At 47.5% G+C, this 19,588-nt stretch overlaps 1 long non-coding RNA gene, 2 other non-coding genes and 1 pseudogene across 3 annotated transcripts; 3 read left to right on the forward strand and 1 right to left on the reverse strand.

Moving 5' to 3' along the window:
• On the forward strand, window positions 1-5,178 carry LOC100407461 (translocase of outer mitochondrial membrane 6 homolog (yeast) pseudogene; annotated as a pseudogene).
• Window positions 5,179-8,707: 3,529 nt separating this feature from the next.
• On the forward strand, window positions 8,708-8,769 carry LOC118144657 (U7 small nuclear RNA). Its single transcript, XR_004729410.1, has one exon. It is a non-coding gene; the product is annotated as a U7 small nuclear RNA (small nuclear RNA).
• A 1,360-nt stretch (window positions 8,770-10,129) lies between these two features.
• LOC144577611 (uncharacterized) lies at window positions 10,130-18,734 on the forward strand. Its single transcript, XR_013521867.1, has 3 exons — window positions 10,130-10,263; window positions 11,819-11,943; window positions 18,605-18,734. It is a non-coding gene; the product is annotated as an uncharacterized LOC144577611 (long non-coding RNA).
• On the reverse strand, window positions 11,217-11,357 carry LOC118144534 (U4 spliceosomal RNA). The gene has a single exon (XR_004729307.3). It is a non-coding gene; the product is annotated as a U4 spliceosomal RNA (small nuclear RNA).
• Window positions 18,735-19,588: the final 854 nt, after the last annotated feature.

The raw sequence follows: 19,588 nt of genomic DNA on the forward strand, positions 1-19,588 counted from the left end.
CAATAAAAATGGTTAAAGTTTTCAGATTTCTTTCTTTTTTTTTTTTGAGACAGAGTCTCGCTTTGTCACTAGGCGCCAGGCTGCAGTGCATTGGCGTGATCTCAGGTCACTGCAACCCCTGCCTCCCAGGTTCAAACGATTCTCCTGCCTCAGCCTTCCAAGTAGCTGGGACTACAGGTGCGTGCCACCACGCCCAGCTAATTTTTGTATTTTTTTAGTAGAGATGGGGTTTCACCATGTTGGCCAGGATGGTCTCGATCTCTTGACCTCATGATCCACTCACCTCGGCCTCCCAAAATGCTGGGATTACAGGCGTGGGGCACCGCGCCCGGCCTCTTTCTTTTTTTTTTTTTTTTTGTGACACTATCTCACTCTGTCACCCAGGCTAGGGGCTACAGTGATTATAGTTCACTACAGACTCCAATCCTGGGCTCAAATGATCCTCCTTGCCTCAGTCTCCTAACTAGCTGGGACTACAGGCAGTTGCCCCTGCACTCTGCTATTTTTCTAAGTTTTGTAGATATGAAGTCTGGCTCTGTTGCACCAGCTGGTTTTCAACTCTTACCTTGGCCTCACAAAGTACTAAAGAGATCCTCCCACCTTGGCCTCCCAAAATACTAAAATAAGAGACATGAACTGCCATACCTGGCCCCAGCAGTATTAGTTTTATTTTGTTTTATTTATTTATTTATTTTTTGAGACAGAGTTTCACTCTTGTTACCCAGGCTGGAGTGCAATGGCACGATCTCGGCTCACCGCAACCTCTGCCTCTGACTCAGCCTCCCGAGTAGCTGGGACTACAGGCACGTGCCACCATGCCCAGCTAATTTTTGTATTTTTAGTAGAGAGGGGGTTTCACCTTGTTGACCAGGATGGTCTCGATCTCTTGACCTCGTGATCCACCCGCCTTGGCCTCCCAAAGTGCTGGGATTACAGGCTTAAGCCACCGTGCCCAGCTATTTTAAAATTATTTTTATTTTATTTTATTTTTAAGATAGAGTCTGGCTCTGTCACCAGGCTGGAGTGCAGCGGTGTGATCTTGGATCATGGCAACTTCTGACTCCCTGGTTTAAGCGATTTTCTTGCCTTAGCCTCCTGAGTAGCTGGGATTATAGGCATGCACCAACATGCCCAGCTAATTTTTGTATTTTTAGTAGAGATGGGGTTTTACCACGTTGGCCAGGCTGGTCTTGATCTCCTGACCTTGTGATCTACCCATCTCAGCTTCCCAAAGTGCTGGGATTATACGCATGAGCCACCACGCCCAGCCTACTTTTATTTTTTTGAGATGGAGTCTCACTCTGTCACCCAGGCTGGAGTGCAGTGGCACCATCTCGACTCACTGCAACCTCCATCTCACAGGTTCAAGCGATTCTCCTACCTCAGTTTCCTGGGTAGCTGGGACTGCAGGTGCCCACCACCACAAAGGGCAAATTTTTGTGTTTTTTGTAGACAGAGGGGTTTCACTATGTTGACCAGGCTGATCTTGAACTCTTGACCTCAGGTGATCAGCCCGCCTCAGCCTCCCAAAGTACTGGGATTACAGGTGTGAGCTATCACACCACCAGCCATTTTTTATTCATTTATTTATCTTTTTTTGGAGATGGAATCTTGCTCTGTCACCCATGCTGGAGTGCAGTGATGCAGTTTCAGCTTACTGCAACCTCCGCCTCCCAAGTTCAAGCGATTCTTGTGCCTCAGCCTTCCTCATAGCTGGCACTATATGCACACACCACCATGCCCAGCTGATTTTTTTGAATTTTAGTAGAGACAGGGTTTCACTGTGTTGCCCAGGCTGGTCTTGAACTTCTGAGCTCAGGCAATCTGCTCACCTTGGCCTCCCAAAGTGCTAGGATTACAGGCATGAGCCACTACGCCCAGCTCATTTTTAAAAAATTTTAAGAAAGTCTTGCTCTTAAAAGACTTGTACACTGTACACAGGCCAGGGTACAGTGTCATGATCATAGCTTACTGCAGCCATGTACTCCTGGGTTCAAGCCATCCTTCTGCCTCAGCTTCCCAAAGTGCTGGGATTATAGGTGTAAGCCACCATGCCTGGCCAAAATTTTTAAATTAAATAATAATAATCATAACAATACAAATCCCCACTGGCTTCTTCTTTCTCCTTTCACATCACAAGCCTCAGGCCTATGGCCTCTTTTCCTTTCTGCTGGAGTTCAGCACCTTCTCAGCTTCTCTGTTCTCTTTTCCCCTTGCCAGATCAGCCTGTGGCATAGGGCCAAGGACATGCCACCTTTTGCCATACATCTCAAGGTTTGGTGGTTTAGAGAAGGGAAGTAGAAGTCTGAGGCTTCTCCCACGGTGCCTTTTCTCTTTCTTTCTTTCTTTTTTCTTTTTTTGAGATGGAGTGTTGCTCTGTCATCCAGGCTGGAGTACAATGGCGCTATCTCGGCTCATTGCAATCTCTGCTTCCTGGGTTCAAGCTATTCTCCTGCCTCAGCCTCCCAGGTAGGTGGCACTACCAACATGCACCACCATGCCTGGCTAATTTTTTTGTATTTTTAGTAGAGACAGGGTTTCACCATGCTGACTAAGCTGGTCTCAAACTCCTGACCTTAAGTAATCCACCCACCTCGACCTCCCAAAGTGTTGGGATTACAGATGTGAGCCACCGCATCTGGCCTAGAGTGCCTTTTTGGAATGAGTTTCTGGGCTGGGCACGGTGGCTCAAGCCTGTAATCCCACCAGCACTTTGGGAGGCCAAGGTGGGTGGATCATTGGAGGTCAGGAGTTCAAGACACCCTGTCTCAACTAAAAATACAAAAAGTTAGCTGAGCATGGTGGTGGGCGTCTGTAATCCTGGCTACTTGGAAGGCGAAAGCAGGAGAATCACTTGAGCCTAGGAGGCGGAGGTTGCAGTGAGCCGAGACTGCGCCACTGCACTCCAGTCTGGGCATTAAGAGCGAAACTTCGTCTCAAAAAAAAAAATAGAGTTGCTTTCTGCGCAGTAGTAGTAGAATTTGAGTGAGACCATCTTCCCCATATTGAAGGCATCCATGTCCCAGCTAGTCAGGATCTATCACACTGTATGGGTAGCCCAGAGAAGGAAAGGACTCAGAGAAAACTGAGCAATCCTCCATGGGTCAGACTTTTGACTAAGGTGGAAGAAGGAGGGAGTAGGCTGGAGAACATCCTGTCTTCCAGCTGGTGTGATTATTTACACCCCCACCATTCTCTGCTCTCCTTACTCCCACCCCAGACTAAGGCCACTCTTTACTGGTGTTCTTTCATCAATGTTGATCATGCTGTGTGCAAGACAGTGTGCTAGACACTGGAACAGAGGAGGGGGATGAGCTATGGCCCTGACTCATAGCCTGCTAGAGGAGGCAGATACATCCACAGATATGACACACTGCCTTGCTTGCAGTGTAGGAGATACACACACAAGTTATCCCTTTTTCAGGGACCTTCTGTCTAGCTTGCTCCCCAAAAAACTTATACTCTCTCCCTCTCAAACTTCTGTCATCCCCCATCACAGCATATGTAATTACTCATCAAGTCTCATCAATTTAAAATAAAATAAAATAAGGCCAAACATGGTGGCTCATGCCTGTAATTCAAGCACTTTGGGAGGCCGAGGCAGGCAGATCACTTGAGCCCAGGGGTTGGAGACCAGCCTGGGCAACATGGTGAAACCCTGTCTCTAATAAAAATACAAAAATTAGCTGCTTGTGGTGGCACATGCCTGTAGTCCCAGCTACTCAAGAGGCTAAGGCAGGAGGTTCACTGAACTGGGAGGTGGAGGTTGCAGTGAGCAGAGATGGTACTTCTGCACTCCAGCCTGGGCAATGGTGAGTGAGACTTTCTTAAAAAAATAAAAAAGAAAAAGAGGAGGTTCGTGCGAAGCTTCCTGTTATGGCTTCCTATTATGGCGGGGTCCCGGTGAGCGCTGCCGGCTCGGCTAATGAAACCCCCGAAATACCGGACAACGTGGGAGATTGGCTTCAGGGCGTCTACCGCTTTGCCACTGATAGGAATGACTTCCGGAGGAACTTGATCCTCAGTTTGGGACTCTTTGCTGCGGGAGTTTGGCTGGCCAGGAACTTTAGTGACATTGACCTCATGGCACCTCAGCCAGGGGTGTAGCCAAGTAGACAAATGGAATCCTGTGCTGAACCTGAACCTTCCAAAAAACAGCCTACAATCTGTGACCATCACAAGATGTCCACTGATGGCAGCTGAAGTTTGATTCAGATGGGCACTTTTCTTTTCCTTATCCCTGCCTAGTTTCCTTTTGTTCCTTGAGTCCACACAGAATTCCATTCTCTGGTCAGCAAACAGGTTTAAGCTAAAGTATTGACTCTGTTCTGTTAAGTTCTGTACAAAGTTCCTAAGCTTCTGCAGCGGGTGATCTTTGTTCTTGTCCTGAGAAATAACAATGCTGTTTTAACAAACATTTGAAATAAATACTGCACACACACACATACACACACACACAAAGAGAAAAATATTAAACTAAAAAAATAAATAAATAAGAAAGAAAGGAAAAGAAAGCTCCATCTATTTTATTCCGCAAATATCTTTCAGACCCATCTCTTTCACTTGCTCCATACACCCAGTCACTGCTTTAGTTGTGCACAAGCCCAACCCCCTCTTTGCTTACTTGCATTGCTACTGTATGCATTTAACAGATTTCTGGCCAGGTGCAGTGGCTCATGCCTGTAATCCCAGCACTCTGGGAGGCCGAGGTGGGTGGATCATGAGGTCAGGTGATTGAGACCATACTGGCCAACATTTTGTATTTTTTGTAAAAATACAAAAAAATTAGCTGGGCATGTTGGTGCACGCCTATAGTCCCAGCCACTCAGGAGGAGAATTGCTTGAACCCAGGAGGTGGAGATTGCAGTGAGACAAGATTACGCCACTGCACTACAGCCTGGGTGACAGTGCAAGACTGTCTCAAAAAAAAAAAAAAAAAAAGGAAAGAAGGGAAAAAACAGATTCCTTGTCTCTAGGTTGGTCTTCTTCAAAATAGGCACCACATTGTGACCCCAGGGACTGAACACCTCAACACAGACCTCATCATATTGTATAAATAAAATCAACACCAGGCACAGTGGCTCACACCTGTAATCCCAGCACTTTATGAGGCTGAAGTGGGCAGATCACTTCAGGTCAGGAGTTCGAGACCAGCCCAGCCACATGGTGAAAAAATTAGCCCGGCCTGGTGGCAGGCGCCTATAATCCCAGCTACTGGGGAGGCTGAGGCAGGAGAATCGCTTGAACCCAGGAGGTGAAGTTTGCAGTGAGCTGAGATCAAGCCACTGCACTACACCCTGGGGAATAGAGCCAGACTCTGTCTCAAAAAAAAAAAAAAAAAAAAATATATATATATATATATATACATATATATATATATATATATATATATATATATATATATCTTTCCAGGGTCTACCTATCACCTAGAGGTGTAAGTAGAGGTTTAGTCATGCTCACTCAACTACTTATCAGTCACAAAATAGGCCAAGTACCTTCCTCTGTGACACTGCACTGATGCACACACAGGTGTGCCATTCTGGATGCCCTTCTCCCATAGGTCAGGAACTCACCTTTCAAGTCTTAGATCAAGCTTCAGCTCTGGATCCTTTCCAAAAACATCCCTTTTCTCTTTGAATTGGCCACACTACTCCAGGAGACCCCATTGCAACCTCCACTGTCTTCTAACATGCAGCTGTCAACTCTTTGTTGCACTTACTAGTCTGTATATTTATAGGCACAGTGGAGGTCAGGCACAGTGGCTCATGCCTGTAATCCCAGCACTTAGGGAGGCTGAGATGGGCAGATCACCTGAGGTCAGGAGTTTGAGACCAGCCTGGCAACATGGTGAAACCCCATCTCTACTAAAGATACAAAAATTAACTGGGCATGATGGGTGCCTGTAATCCCAGCTACAAGGGAGGGTGAGGCAGAAGAATCACTTGAACCCAGGAGGCGGAGGTTGCAGTGAGCCAAGATTGCACCACTGCACTCCAGCCTGGGTGACAGAGCTGGAGTCCAACTAAAAAAATAAATAAATAAAATAAAATAAAAAACATACAGTGGCTGGGTGCAGTGGCTCAAGCCTGTAGTCCCAGCACTTTGGGAGGCCGAGGCAGGCAGATCACCTGAGGTCAGGAGTTGGAGACTAGGCTGGCCAACATGATGAAACCCCATCTCTACTAAAAATACAAAAGTTAGCTGTGCGTGGTGTGCATGCCTGTAATCCCAGCTACTACGGAGGCTGAGGCAGGAGAATCGCTTGAACCCAGGAGTTGGAGGTTGCAGTGAGCCCAGATTGCGTCGCTGCACTCCAGCCTGGGTGACAGAGCAAGACTCGGTTTCAAAAAACCCACAGTGGAGTGAAGTAAATCTGGCTGGTGGAGCCACAGGTCAAGGTACACATCTAGGCATATATATATATATATATATTTTTTTTTTTTGAGACAAAGTCTTGCTCTGTCGCCCAGGCTGGAGTGCAGTGGTGTGATTTCGGCTCACTGCAACCATGCCTCCCAGGTTCAAACAATTCTCCTGCCTCAGCCTCCTGAGTGGCTGGGATTACAGGTGCCTGTCACCATGCCTGGCTGATTTTTGTATTTTAGTACAGACAGGGTTTCCCCACGTTGGCCAGGCTGTTCTCAAAACTCCTGACCTCAGGTCATCAGCCCCGCTCAGTCTCCCGAAGTGTTGGGATTACAGGCATGAGCCACTGCACCTGGCCTATTTATTTATTTATTTATTTATATATTTTGGGACAGTTTCGCTCTTGTTGCCCAGGCTGGAGTGCAGTGGCACGATCAACCTCTGCCTTCTGGGTTGAAGTGATTCTTGTGCCTCAGCCTCCCAAGTAGCTGGGATTTTTTTTTTTTTTTTTTTTTTGTATTTTTAATGGAGACGGGGTTTCTCCCTCAGGCTGGTCTCAAACCCCTGACCTCAGGTGATTTGCCAGCCTGAGCCTCCCAAAGCACTGAGATTACAGGTGTGAGCCACCAGCAAGCCTCAGCCTCTATTTATTTCTTTATCTATTTATGATGGAATCTTGCTCTTTCCCCAGGCTGGAGTGCAGTGGCACAATCTCGGCTCACTGCAACCTCTGTCTCCCAGGTTTAAGCGATTCCCCTGCCTCAGTCTCCTGAGTAGCTGGGACTACCGGCACACGCCAGCATGCCTGGCTAATTTTTTGTATTTTAGTAGAGATGGGGTTTTACCATGGCCAGGATGGTCTCAATCTCCTGACCTGGTGATCTGCCCGCCTTGGCCTCCCAAAGTGCTGGGATTACAGGCATGAGCCACTGCGCCCAGCCTATTTATTTATTTTTGAGACAGTGTATCACTCTGTTGCCCAGGCTGGCGTGCCCTGGCTCGATCATGGGTATTTTTTTTGTAGAGAAGAGGTTTTGCCATGTCGTCCAACTTGGTCTTGAACTCCTGGGCTCAAGCATTCTTCCTGTCTCAGCCTCCCAAAGTGCTAGGTTTACAAACATGAACCACTTAGTCCAGCCGTGTTTTTATTTTAGTTAAAAAAAAACTTTTTTTTTTTTAGCTGGGCATGGCGGTGCACACCTGAAGTCCCAAGCCACTCCAGAGGCTGAAGCAGGAGGGTCGCTTGAGTGTGGGCGGCAGAGGTTGCAGTGAGACCAGATTGCGCCACTGTACTTTAGTATGGGTGACAGAGCTTCTGTTTCAAAAAAACAAAACCAAAAACAAACAAAAATAAAGAAATAGTTTGTTTTTGTTTTTGAGATAAGGTCTCACTGTGTCACTCAGCCTGGAATGCAGTCATGGGATCTCAGCTCGTTGCAGCCTCCACCTCCTGGGCTCAAGCAACCCTCTTTTTTTTTTGAGATGGAGTTTCGCTCTTGTTACCCAGGCTGGAGTGCAATGGCACGATCTCGGCTCACCACAACCTCCGCCTCCTGGGTTCAGGCAATTCTCCTGCCTCAGCCTCCTGAGTAGCTGGGATTACAGGCTCGCGCCACCATGCCCAGCTAATTTTTTGTATTTTTAGTAGAGACGGGGTTTCACCATGTTGACCAGGATGGTCTTGATCTCCTGACCTCGTGATCCACCCGTCTTGGCCTCCCAAAGTGCTGGAATTACAGGCATGAGCCACCGCGCCCGGCCTCAAGCAACCCTCTTAACTCAGCCTCCTCAAGTAACTGGGACCATGGGTGCCTGTCACCACACCTGGCTAAATTTTTTATTTTTTATTTTTGTAGAGACGAAGTCTCACTGTGTTGCCCAGGCTGGTTTCAAACTCATGGGCTGAAGGGATTCTCCTGTCTCAGCTTCCCAAAGTGCTGGGATTACAGGCATGAGCGACCTTGCCCAGCCTTAAAACATTTTTTTGAGACAGAGTCTTACTGTGTCATCCAAGCTGGAATACAGCGGCACAAGCATGGTGCACTGGAGCCTCGACCTCCTGGGTTCAAGTGATCTTCCTGTCTCAGCTTCCCAAGTAGCTGGGACTACAAGCAGAGACCACCACACCCAGCTAATTTTTAGAACTTTTTCTAGAGATGAGATCTGAATACGTTGCCCAGGCTGGTCTCAAACTCCTGGACACGTGATTCTCCTGTCTCGGCCTCGCAAAGTGCGGAGATTACAGGTATGAGCTGCCATGAGTGCCCAGCCAAATGTTTTTATTTTTTGTAGAGATGGGGGTCTGTGTTCAGCCTACATTTTTGTATTAAATTGTTTGACTTAGTGTTACAGCTCTTTTAGAATTTGTCTAGCAGGCTTTCCGGTTTTTACCGGAAAGTCCCCCCGCCCCGCACCTCTCTCTCTATCTCTCCCTCACACACACACACACACACGCACACACACACACAATTGTTTGACTTAAAGAAGCTTGCTATGTGTGTTAGATATTATTTGTTTAAAATCTGACAAATATTTTCTCCGTATGGATTGTCTTTTTAAAAATTCACATGCTGCAGGTGGTTTTTTTTTGTTGGTTGGTTTTGGTTTTGTTTGTTTTTTGACACAGAGTTTTGTTCTTGTTGCCCGCCACCATGCCTGGCTAAGTTTTATATTTTTAGTAGAGATGGGGTTTCACCATGTTGGCCAGGCTTGTCTGGAACTCCTGACTTCAAGTGATCTGCCTGCCTCAGCCTCCCAAAGTGCTGGAATTACAGGTGTGAGCCGCTGGAGCTTTCCTCTTGTTGCCTAGGCTCGAGTGCAATGGCGCGATCTTGGTCACCGTAACCTCTGCCTCCCGGGTTCAAGTGATTCTCCTGTGTCAGCCTCCCAAGTAAGTAGCTGGGATTACAGGCATGTGCCACCACACCCTGCTAATTTTGTATTTTTAGTAGAGACAGGGTTTCTCCATGTTGGTCAGGCTAATCTCAGGTGATTCACTGGCCTTGGTCTCCCAAAGTGTTGGAATTACAGGTGTGAGCCACTGTGCCCAGCTCATTTTGTTTTTTGAGATTAAAAGATATCAGCTTTAGTGAGGTTTATTTTATTTTATTTTAAAGCTGGGGTTTCACCATGTTGGCCAGGCTGGTCTCATACTCCTGACCTCAGGTGATCCGCCCACCTTCGCCTCCCAAAGCACTGGGATTACAGGCGTGAGCTACCACACCCAGCTGAGGTTTCATTTTTACACAATAAAATGCACCGATTTAAAACGTACAGGCCGGGCGCGGTGGTTCACGCCTATAATCCCAGAACTTTGGGAGGCTGAGGCAGGTGGATCATGAGGTCAAGAGATCGAGACCATCCTGGTCAACATGGTAAAACCCTGTCTCTACTAAAAATACAAAAATTAGCTGGGCATGGTGGCACATGCCTGTAGTCTCAGCTACTCGGGAGACTGAGGCAGAAGAATTGCTTGAACCCAGGAGGCAGAGGTTGCGGTGAGCTGAGATGGAGCCATTGCACTCCAGCCTGGGTAACAAGAGCTAAACTCTGTCTCCAAAAATAAATAAATAAATAAATAAAACATACATTTTGATGAGTTTAGACAAATGTCTATATTATCACAATGATCAAGATATACAGCATTATCCTAAAAAGTTCCTTTGTGCCCCATCCTCCCAGACAGTCCCTGCTGACCACTCTCCCTCCACACATATCTTAGTCCCAGGCAGTCACTGTCCTGCTTTCTGTCACTCTAGATTAGATTTGTTTTTTTCTAGTTTTACAGAATGGAGGCTGAAGCAACTCCATCTTGGATGCTAATCTGCTATGTTGACTTCTGAATAACCTCAGCTCCAGGATGCCTCTAAAATTACTATTTTATCTACAGATCTTTAGGTAAGAGCATGTACTTATCATAAATCCTGCCCTTAGGTCAAGACCACCTTGACCATGAATTCTGCCCTTAGGCAGATTCACAGAACATTCTTGCCTTTCCCTTAGAGGTGGACTTCAATTGTCCTACACATTCCTTCCCTCTGGTATATGAATTCTGGATCAGGAGATTCATGGCACAGGGATACACTGTCTTGTTTCACCACCACCAGACATACAAACATGGCTTCTGTTCATAAGTCCCTATTAAACGATTCCTTTTTGAGATGGTCTTGCTGTGTTGCCCAGGCTGGAGTGCAGTGGTGCAATCATGCTCATTGCAGCCTAACATCCCAGACTCAAGTGATTCTCCTGCCTCAGCCTCCCCACTAGCTGGGACTACAAGCAGGCAACACCACACCCAGCTAATTATTATTATTATTATTTTTTTGGAGACAGAGTTTTACTCTTGTTGCCCAGGCTGGAGTCCAATGGCATGATCTCAGCTCACTGTAACCTCCACTTCTGGGGTTCAAGCAATTCTCCTGCCTCAGCCTCCTAAGTAGCTGGGATTACAGGCATGCACCACCAAGCCCAGTTAATTTTTGTATTTTTAGTAGAGATGGGGTTTCTCCATGTTGGTCAGGCTGGTCTTGAACTCCTGACCTCAGGTGATCTGCCTGCCTTGGCCTCCCAACGTGCTGGGATTACCGGCATGAGCCACCATGCCTGGCCTTATTTTATTTTTTATTGTAGAGATGGAGCCTCACTATGTTGATCAGGCAGGTCTTTAACTACTCGCTTCAAGCAATCCTCCTGCCTCAGCCTCCCAAAGTGCTGGAATGCTTGAATTGCAGGTGTGAGCCACTGCACCTGGTTTCGTGTATCACTTCTAACTTTTGCATAGTATTCCCTTCAAGATGGAGACCTAGCTTCTTTATTTTTATTTATTTATTTATTTTGTATTAAAAATTCAGTCCCTGTAGAGACTGCCAAAAATTGCCAATGCCAACTATATTTCAAGTCGTCGTGGTGGGGTATTGGGTAAAGTTTTCCATTAGCAATAATCGAACCTCGGATAAACCTCATTGGCTATGATACTGCTACTGTGCAAAGCTGAGAACTAGCTACTTGAACCAGAAAAGTGCCATGAATATCCTCAAGCATGTTCTCTTACAGTTCTGTGCAATACTTTCTCATGGTGATGATTCTAAAATAAAAATGCGCGGTGGCTCACGCCTGTAATCCCAGCACTTTGGGAGGCCGAGGCGGGTGGATCACGAGGTCAAGAGATCGAGACCATCCTGGTCAACATGGTGAAACCCCATCTCTATTAAAAATACAAAAAATTAGCTGGGCATGGTGGCGCGTGCCTGTAATCCCAGCTACTCAGGAAGCTGAGAGGGGAGAATCGCCTGAACCCAGGAGGCGGAGGTTGTGGTGAGCCGAGATCGCGCCGTTGCACTCTAGCCTGGGTAACAAGAGCGAAACTCTGTCTCAAACAAACAAACAAATGTGGTCATTTCACCTTCCTGCTCCACATCTTCAATAACTCTTCATTCCTTTTCCTTCTTCTAAGTTTCTGTGGACTTTCTGAGAACAAAGATCAGACCTTGAGTGCAGTGGCAGGACTTCAGCTTACCACAACCTCAATCTCCTGAAGCTCAGGCGACACCTCAGCCTCCCAAGTAGCTGGGACTACAGGTAAACACCATTACGCATGGCTAATTGTGTGTGTGTGTGTGTGTGTGTGTGTGTGTGTATTTTTACTAGAGGAGGGGTTTCACAAAGACTTCCAGAGGCCAAGGCTGGTCTGGAACTCCTGGACTCAAGTAATCCACCTGCCTCAGCCTTCCAAAGTGCTGAGATTATAGGCATGAGCCACCATGCCCAGCTTCTTTTATTTTTTCTTAAGACAGGGTCTCATCGGGTGCAGTGGTTCACGCCTGTAATCCTAGCACTTTGTGCGGCTGAAGTGGGTGGATCACCTGGAGCTTAGGAGTTCAAGATCAGCCTGGATAACATGGCGAAATCCCGTCTCTACCAAAAATCCAAAAAAATTAGCTGGATGTGGTGGTGTGTGCCTGTGGTCTCAGCTACTCAAGAGGCTGAGGTAGGAGGACTGTTTGAGTGTGGGAGGCAGAGGCTGCAATGAGTCAAGATTGTGCCACTGTACCCCACCCTCAGTGACAGAATGAGACCCCATCTCAAAAAAAAAAAAAGGGTCCCCAGCAGGGCGTGGTGGCTCATGCCTGTAATCCCAGCACTTTCGGAGGCCCAGGCAGGCCGTCAGGAGTTCAAGACCAGCCTGACCAACAAGGAGAAACCAGGTCTCTACTAAAAATACAAAATTAGCCAGGTGTTGTGGCATGCACCTATAATTCCAGCTACTTGGAAGGCTGAGGCAGGCGAATCACTTGAACCCAGGAGGCAGAGGTTGCAGTGAGCTAAGATCATACCATTGCACTCCAGGCAGCCTGGACAAGAGTGAAACTCGGTGTCAAAAAAAAAAAACAACAACGAAAAAGGGTCTCAGTCCCACCATGTCACCATGCTGCTGATCTGACTAGGCTCAGACTGGACTCCAGCTATCCTCTCTGCAGCACTGTAGGCATGCACCAGCACATACAGCCCTTCTTCTTCTGTTTTTTTTTTTTTTTGAGTCATAGTCTCTATCACCCAGGCTGGATTGCAGTGGCTCGATCTCAGTTCACTGCAATCTCTGCGTCCCAGGTTCAAGTGATTCTCCTGCCTCAGCCTCCCAAGTACCTGGGATTACAGGTGTGTGCTACCACACCTGGCTAATTTTTGTATTTTCAGTAGAGATGGGGTTTCTCCATATTGGTCAGGCTGGTCTCCAACTCCTGACCTCGTGATATGCCCGCCTTGGCCTCCCAAAGTGTTGGGATTCCAGGTGTGAGCCACAGCACCTGGCCTCCTTCTTTCTTTTCTTTTCCTTCCTTTACTCCTCCCTCCGTACTTTTCCTCCTTCCTTCCTTTCTTCTCCCTCCTTCTCTCCCTCCCTTCCATCCATCTGGCTCTGTCACCCAGGCTGGAGTGCAATGGCATGATAGTAGCTCCCTGCAGCCTTGAACTCCTGGGCTTAAGGTCTCCCCCTGCCTCTGCTTCCAAAGTAGGTGGGACTATAGGTGTGCACCACTGTGCTTAGCTCCCAGCTCTTTATTTATCTTCATTAACTCTTATAACTCTTTTTTTTTTTTTGAGACAGAGTCTTGCTCTGTTCCCCAGGCTGGAGTGCAGTGGTGTGATCTCAGCTCACTGCAACCTCTGCCTCCTGGGTTCAAGCAGTTCTCCTGCCTTAGCTTCCCGAATAGCTGGGATTACAGGCACGTGACACTATACCTGGCTAATTTTGTATTTTTAGTAAAGACAGGGTTTCACCATTTTGGCTAGGTTGGTCTCAAACTCCTGACCTCAGGTAATCCACCTGCCTCGGCCTCCCCAAAATGCTAGAACTACAAGCATGAGCCATGGTGGCGGACCAACTCTTATAACGCTTGAAAGAAGTTCCTAACAGGTGCTCACCAAATTCATGTTGATCTGTGGAGAGAATCCAGACCATGCCAGCCAGCCTCCACCGTGAGAAGCTGGGTCTGTCCTGTCCCTGTGCCGGTGAAGTAGGGCGTGTACATTTATGTTCTCCATAGTTCATCTGTCTTACTCCTCCTGGCCTGCCTTCCCCTATCACTGCCTTTTCCCCAGCATACCATATACATCTGCCATTAATCCTTCACAATTCTTCTTTTTTTTTTTTTTGAGACAGAGTTTCGCTCTTGTTGCCCAGGCTGGAGTACAATGGCGTGATCTTGGCTCACTGCAACCTCTGCCTCCCAGTCAAGCGATTCTCCTGCCTCAGTCTCCCGAGTAGCTGGGATTACAGACATGTGCCACCACAACCAGCTAATTTTATATTTTTTGTAGAAATGGGATTTTACCATTTTGGTCAGGCTGGTCTCGAACTCCTGTCCTCAGGTAATCTGGCTGTCTCGGCCTCCCAAAGTGCTGAGATTACAGGCATGAGCCCGGCCTCATCCTTCACAGTTCTACACAGTGGTTCCCTTCTCTGGGAAGTCTCAAGACGGAGCTGGGGACTGCTGCTGCTTCCCCAGCATCAGCATTTATAATAACTACCATGTGGCAGGGAATGACTTTTATGTATTTCTCCTTAGGCAGTGAATTTTTTTTTTTTTTAAAGATGGGGTTTCACCATGTTGATCAGGCTGGTCTTGAACTCCCAACCTCAGGTGATCCGCCCGCCTTGGCCTCCAAAGAGCTTGGATTACAGACATGAGCCACCATGCCTAGCCAAGCAGTGAATTTTTATGTATCGTGAAGGTTGTCTACCCCCATTTTATACACAAGGAGACTGAGGCTCAGATAGATGGTGCAGCTAGCAAGTGTTGGTACTTATTCACACCCTACTCTGACTTCCAAGGCAACGTACTTAACCATTACTCAAACTACCTCTCAGCATCGTACAAGTGTAGTGTTGTGTTAACCAAAGTCTCTTTCATGAGATCGGACACGTCTTGTTAAATGCTACATTGTACACTTCTAGTACATACCTGGCACACAGTAAATGTTTAGGAAATGTCTGTGTAAGCCAGGTAGACAGGCTGGTGGGGCAGAAAATAGACCAGCACTTGCAGAACTCTGATATCTTGTGCTTGCCCTCTCCGTGCCAAGATTGTAGGGAACGATAGAATAAGTGTTATAAGCATCATAACTCTGAGACTTTTTCCCACCTCAGCCCTTGCCTCAACCGCTGACAACTCTGCCACCGTCCCCTGCAAAAAAGGTGCCAACACTCTGCTTCCAGCAATGAGCCCCAAGCAGTCGGCGATAGGTGGTGTTGGGAGGCTCATTGCTGCCGCCTAGTGGTAGGAATAAACCTTCCTTATTCTCCAGGGCAGTGGATCCTAGGGAAGGTCTTGTCGTCTAGAAAAGGGTAGAAGCTGTTTGCACACTGCCCTTTCCCCTGAGGGTTTTCTTTTTTCTGGAATCCCTTCGCAGGCCTTGACATTCCTGTTATTCCAATATGCCGAATTGGATAGAGTTAGGACCCTTAAAGATCCTAAGCTCTGAAAAGATTGCGGTGCACGTCTCTACCATGAGGGTTTCAAGACAGAAACAATACGAAAAACTGTCCCGGTGCAGTGGCTCATGCCTGTAATCCCAGTGCTTTGTATTTTTAGTAGAGACAGAGTTTTCCCATGTTGACCAGGCTGGTCTTGAACTCCTGACATCAGGTGATCTGCCTGCCTTGGCCTCCCAAAGTGCTGGGATTACAGGCGTGAGCCACTGCACCTGGCCTGTTTTTATTTTTTAAGACGGAATCTCGCTCTGTCACCCAGGGTGGAGTGCAGTGGTGCAATCTTGGCTCACTGCAACCTTCACCTCCGGGGTTCAAGTGATTTTCCTGCCTCAATCTCCTGAGTAGCTGGGACAACAGGTGCATGCTACCATGCCCGAATAATTTTTGTATTTTTAGTAGAGACAGAGTTTCACTATGTTGGCCAGGCTAGTCTAGAACTCCTGACCTCAGCTGATTCACCCGCCTCAGTCTCCTAAAGCGATGGAATAACAGGCATGAGCTACCACGCTCGGCCTAATGTGTTCTTTATTAACTAATTCCATTATTAAAGACCCATTCATTCCTGATGCAAATCAAAAGGGACCTTAGAGATCACGGAGACCAGTGATTCTCAATTAGATATAGCCAATTATTTCTTCTTTTCCTTCTTCCTCTTCGTCTCCTCCTCCTCCTCTTGCTTTTTCTTTTCTTCTTCCTCCTTTCTTCTTTTTCCTTTTTCTGGGATGGAGTCTCACTCTGTCACCCAAACTGGAGTGCAATGGCACAATCTCGACTCACAGCAACCTCTGCCTCCCAGGTTCAAGTGATTCTCCTGCCTCAGCCTCCCAAGTAGTTGGGATTACAGGCGCCCACCAGTGTGCCCAGCTAATTTTTGTATTTTTAATAGAGACGGATTTCGCCATGTTGGTCAGGATGATCTCGAACTCCTGACCTCAGGTGATCCTCCAGCCTCGGCCTCAAAAAGGGCTGGGATTATAGGCATGAGCCAGTGAGCCCAGCCTTTTCTTCTTCTCCTTCTCCTCCTCCTCCTCCTCCTCTTCTTCTTCTTCTTTCTTCTTCTTTTTTTTTTTTGAGACAAAGTCTTGCTCTGTCGCCCAGGCTGGAGTGCAGTGGTGCAATCTCACTCACTGCAACCTCCACCTCTTGGGTTCAAGCAATTCTCTGCCTCAGTCTTCCAAGTATCTGGGATTACAGGCGCCCACCACCACGCCTGGCTAATTTCTGTTTTTTTTGTTTTTTTTTTTTTGAGACAGAGTCTTGCTCTGTCGCCAGGCACCAGGCTGGAGTGCAGTGGTGCGATCTTAGCTCACTGTAACCTCTGCCTCCTGGATTCAAGCATTTCTCCTTCCTCAGCCTCCTTAGTAGCTGGGATTACAGGTGCCTGCCACCACGCCCAGCTAATTTCTGTATTTTTAGTAGAGACGGGGTTTCATCATCTTGGCCAGGCTGAGTCTTGAACTCCTGACCTTGTGATCCACCCACCTTGGCCTCCCAAAGTGCTGGGATTACAGGTGTGAGCCACCACGCCTGGCCGTTTTGTATTTTTAGTAGAGACGGGGTTTCATCATGTTGGCCAGGATGGTCTCAAATTCCTGGTCTCAGGTAATCTGCCTGCCTTGGCCTTCCAAAGTGCTAGGATTACACTTGTAAGCCATCGTGTCTGGCCCCTAGTTTTTTCCTGCATCTTATTTTCCCTAACCATACTGCTAAACTCCCAAAGAGCAAGGACCAAGGGTTGTATGCAGCATTTTCTCTATAGTATTTCACCCAAGGGGCCACTCAATAAATGTCATTGACTACCAAACTGATGACTAGTCTTTTGTACTGGAGCTAGAGCAAAAAGTTACAAGCTAAAAGAAAGATAGAAGATGATGCTTATACTACATAAAGGACTTCTGGGCAAGGCATGGTGGGTTATGCTTGCAATCTCAGCACTTTGGGAGGCCGAGGTGGGAGGATAGCTTGAGCCCAGGAGTTCAAGACCAGCTGGAGAACATAGGGAGGCCTGTCTCTACAAAAATATAAATAAATAAATAAATAAATAAAATAACTTCTGGATATTTGGAGGCAAGTCATTAAACATGTGAGCAAAGATGGCTTGAGATATTGCCTCCCCGGGTGAGCTTGGGAAAGGAGAATATATATATATATTTTTAAATGGAGTTTCACTGTTGTTACCCAGACTGGAGTGCAATGGCACAATCTCGGCTCACCGAAACCTCCGCCTTCTGGATTCAAGCAGTTCTCCTGCTTCAGCCTCCCAAGTAGCTGGAACTACAGGTGTGCACCACCATGCCCAGCTAATTTTTGTATTTTTAGTAGAGACAGGGTTTCACTTTGTTGACCAGGATGGTCTCGATCTCTTGACCTCGTGATCCACCCACCTTGGCCTCCCAAAGTGCTGGGATTATAGGCGTGAGCCACTGCGCCCGCCCAGGAGGATATGTTTTCTAACTGGCTCACAAAACTAAAGAAGAGCACAGGACTTTTGGCCAGCCTGATTAGCTTTGGTTCTTATGATTATGTAATCAGTCCCTCATCCCTTTATGGTAACCCTGCATCCCAGATTTTCTGGAACTTTCCAATTTCAAATATTTCCTTAAACCAGTGATATGTTCCAGGAAACAGAAGACTATGTATCTCTCTCCGCAGCTTTTCCATAGCTCTGTCCCATGTTGTGTTCATGCACAAATCTGTGCCCTTTCCATTCAGCAAAAGACAAATGTGAGATGTAAAAATTAGGTCATCGGGGCTGGGCATGGTGGCGCATCCCTATAATCCCAGCACTTTGGGAGGCTGAGGCGGGTGGATCACCTGAGGTCGGGAGTTCAAGACCAGCCTGGCCAACATAGTGAAACCCCATCTCTACTAAAAATACAAAAATTAGCCAGGAGTGGTCCCACATGCCTATAGTCCCAGGTAATAAGGAGCTTAAACCCAGGAGGCAAAGGTTTCAGTGAGCTGAGATCACACCACTGCACTCCAGCCTGAGTGACAGAGCAAGACTTTGTCTCAGAAAAAAAAAAAAATTAGGGTCTTGTACTGGCAATGTGGTGGGCAGAAGATAATTGGTTGAAGAATAGACTGAGCTGGGGGTGCAGTCCCTGCCCTCTTCTCAATCACCAGGGCTGAGATAGAAGAGATCAGGAGGAGCAGTAGTGGGGGCAGGATGTCACCATTAAGGCCACAAAATCCATAGGCTCCTTTCTGTCCCCAGGAGTTACTCTGGTGTTCTCCTTCCTCCTCTAGGCTCCCAGAGCTCCCTGCAGCTGCACACATTCTTCCCCTTTCTTTGTCCCTTGGCTGCCATGAGTGAGCCCACTGGACATCCTATGCATCTTCTCCAAGAATCTGGAGGCAACTAGAAAGTGTTCTGAAGGTAATACTTGAGAAGAAGCCCCCACAGCCTTCCTCTAACCCAGATCTCAGGACCCTGGAGAGGTGGGCTAGGCAGGCCTGAGTGCCATCTAGAAGTGGAATGGGATGGTGGGTGTTGTCTGGCAGGGCACATTAGATGTCTCTGTCTCTTCTCTTAACTGAGGTCTTCCTGCTGTCCTGAGCTAGTGTTCTTGGATTCCTAAGGTCTCCTATCTGGCAAGGAAGGCTCAGGGTCCAAGGATATTTTAAAGGGCCAGGTGGAGAGAGAGTGTGATCATCCATGGGTGCGTTAACTTTGTATATCTTTTTCTAAGACCTGGCCTCTATGGTTTGTGTGCCACCATGGATGCCCATGGATGTGTGACTGTGGCATGTGCTATGTGTCTGTGTCAGCCTCTGTGTGTCAGGGCAGGGGCTCCCGTGGTATGCATATGTGTTGGGAGGGGGTGATGGTGAGAGCCTGGCTCCCTCTCCTCCTCCCCCATCCTTGCTCCCATCTGGCCTTGATCAGCCGGTCCCTGGGGAGAGAGCCGCGGTTTCGGATACAGGAAAATGTTCCAGGAAGCGGCCACTGTGCTGGGCCCTTCTCTGGCTCCCCCAGCGGAAATTGTTCCAGGAGGGAGGGAGGAAGGGAGTATTGAGATAGGACTAAGGAAGGAGGAGGTTGGCTCTTGGCTCCCCTCTCCACAGGATAAAGCTGGATAAGTTGATGGGAAGCTCAGGTCAGCCACGAACCTGGATGCTGCTACCGAAATAATTTAATGCAGGCAAATGGAGGGCCAGCAAAAGAGGGTCCCCTTCCCTATCTGCTTCTCTTTTTAATGAAGTTTCAGGATTGGGATGAGGATGGCCTCT

This window comes from Callithrix jacchus, chromosome 9 (genome assembly GCF_049354715.1).
Source record: "Callithrix jacchus isolate 240 chromosome 9, calJac240_pri, whole genome shotgun sequence".
In the NCBI taxonomy this organism is placed as follows: Eukaryota; Metazoa; Chordata; class Mammalia; order Primates; family Cebidae; genus Callithrix; species Callithrix jacchus.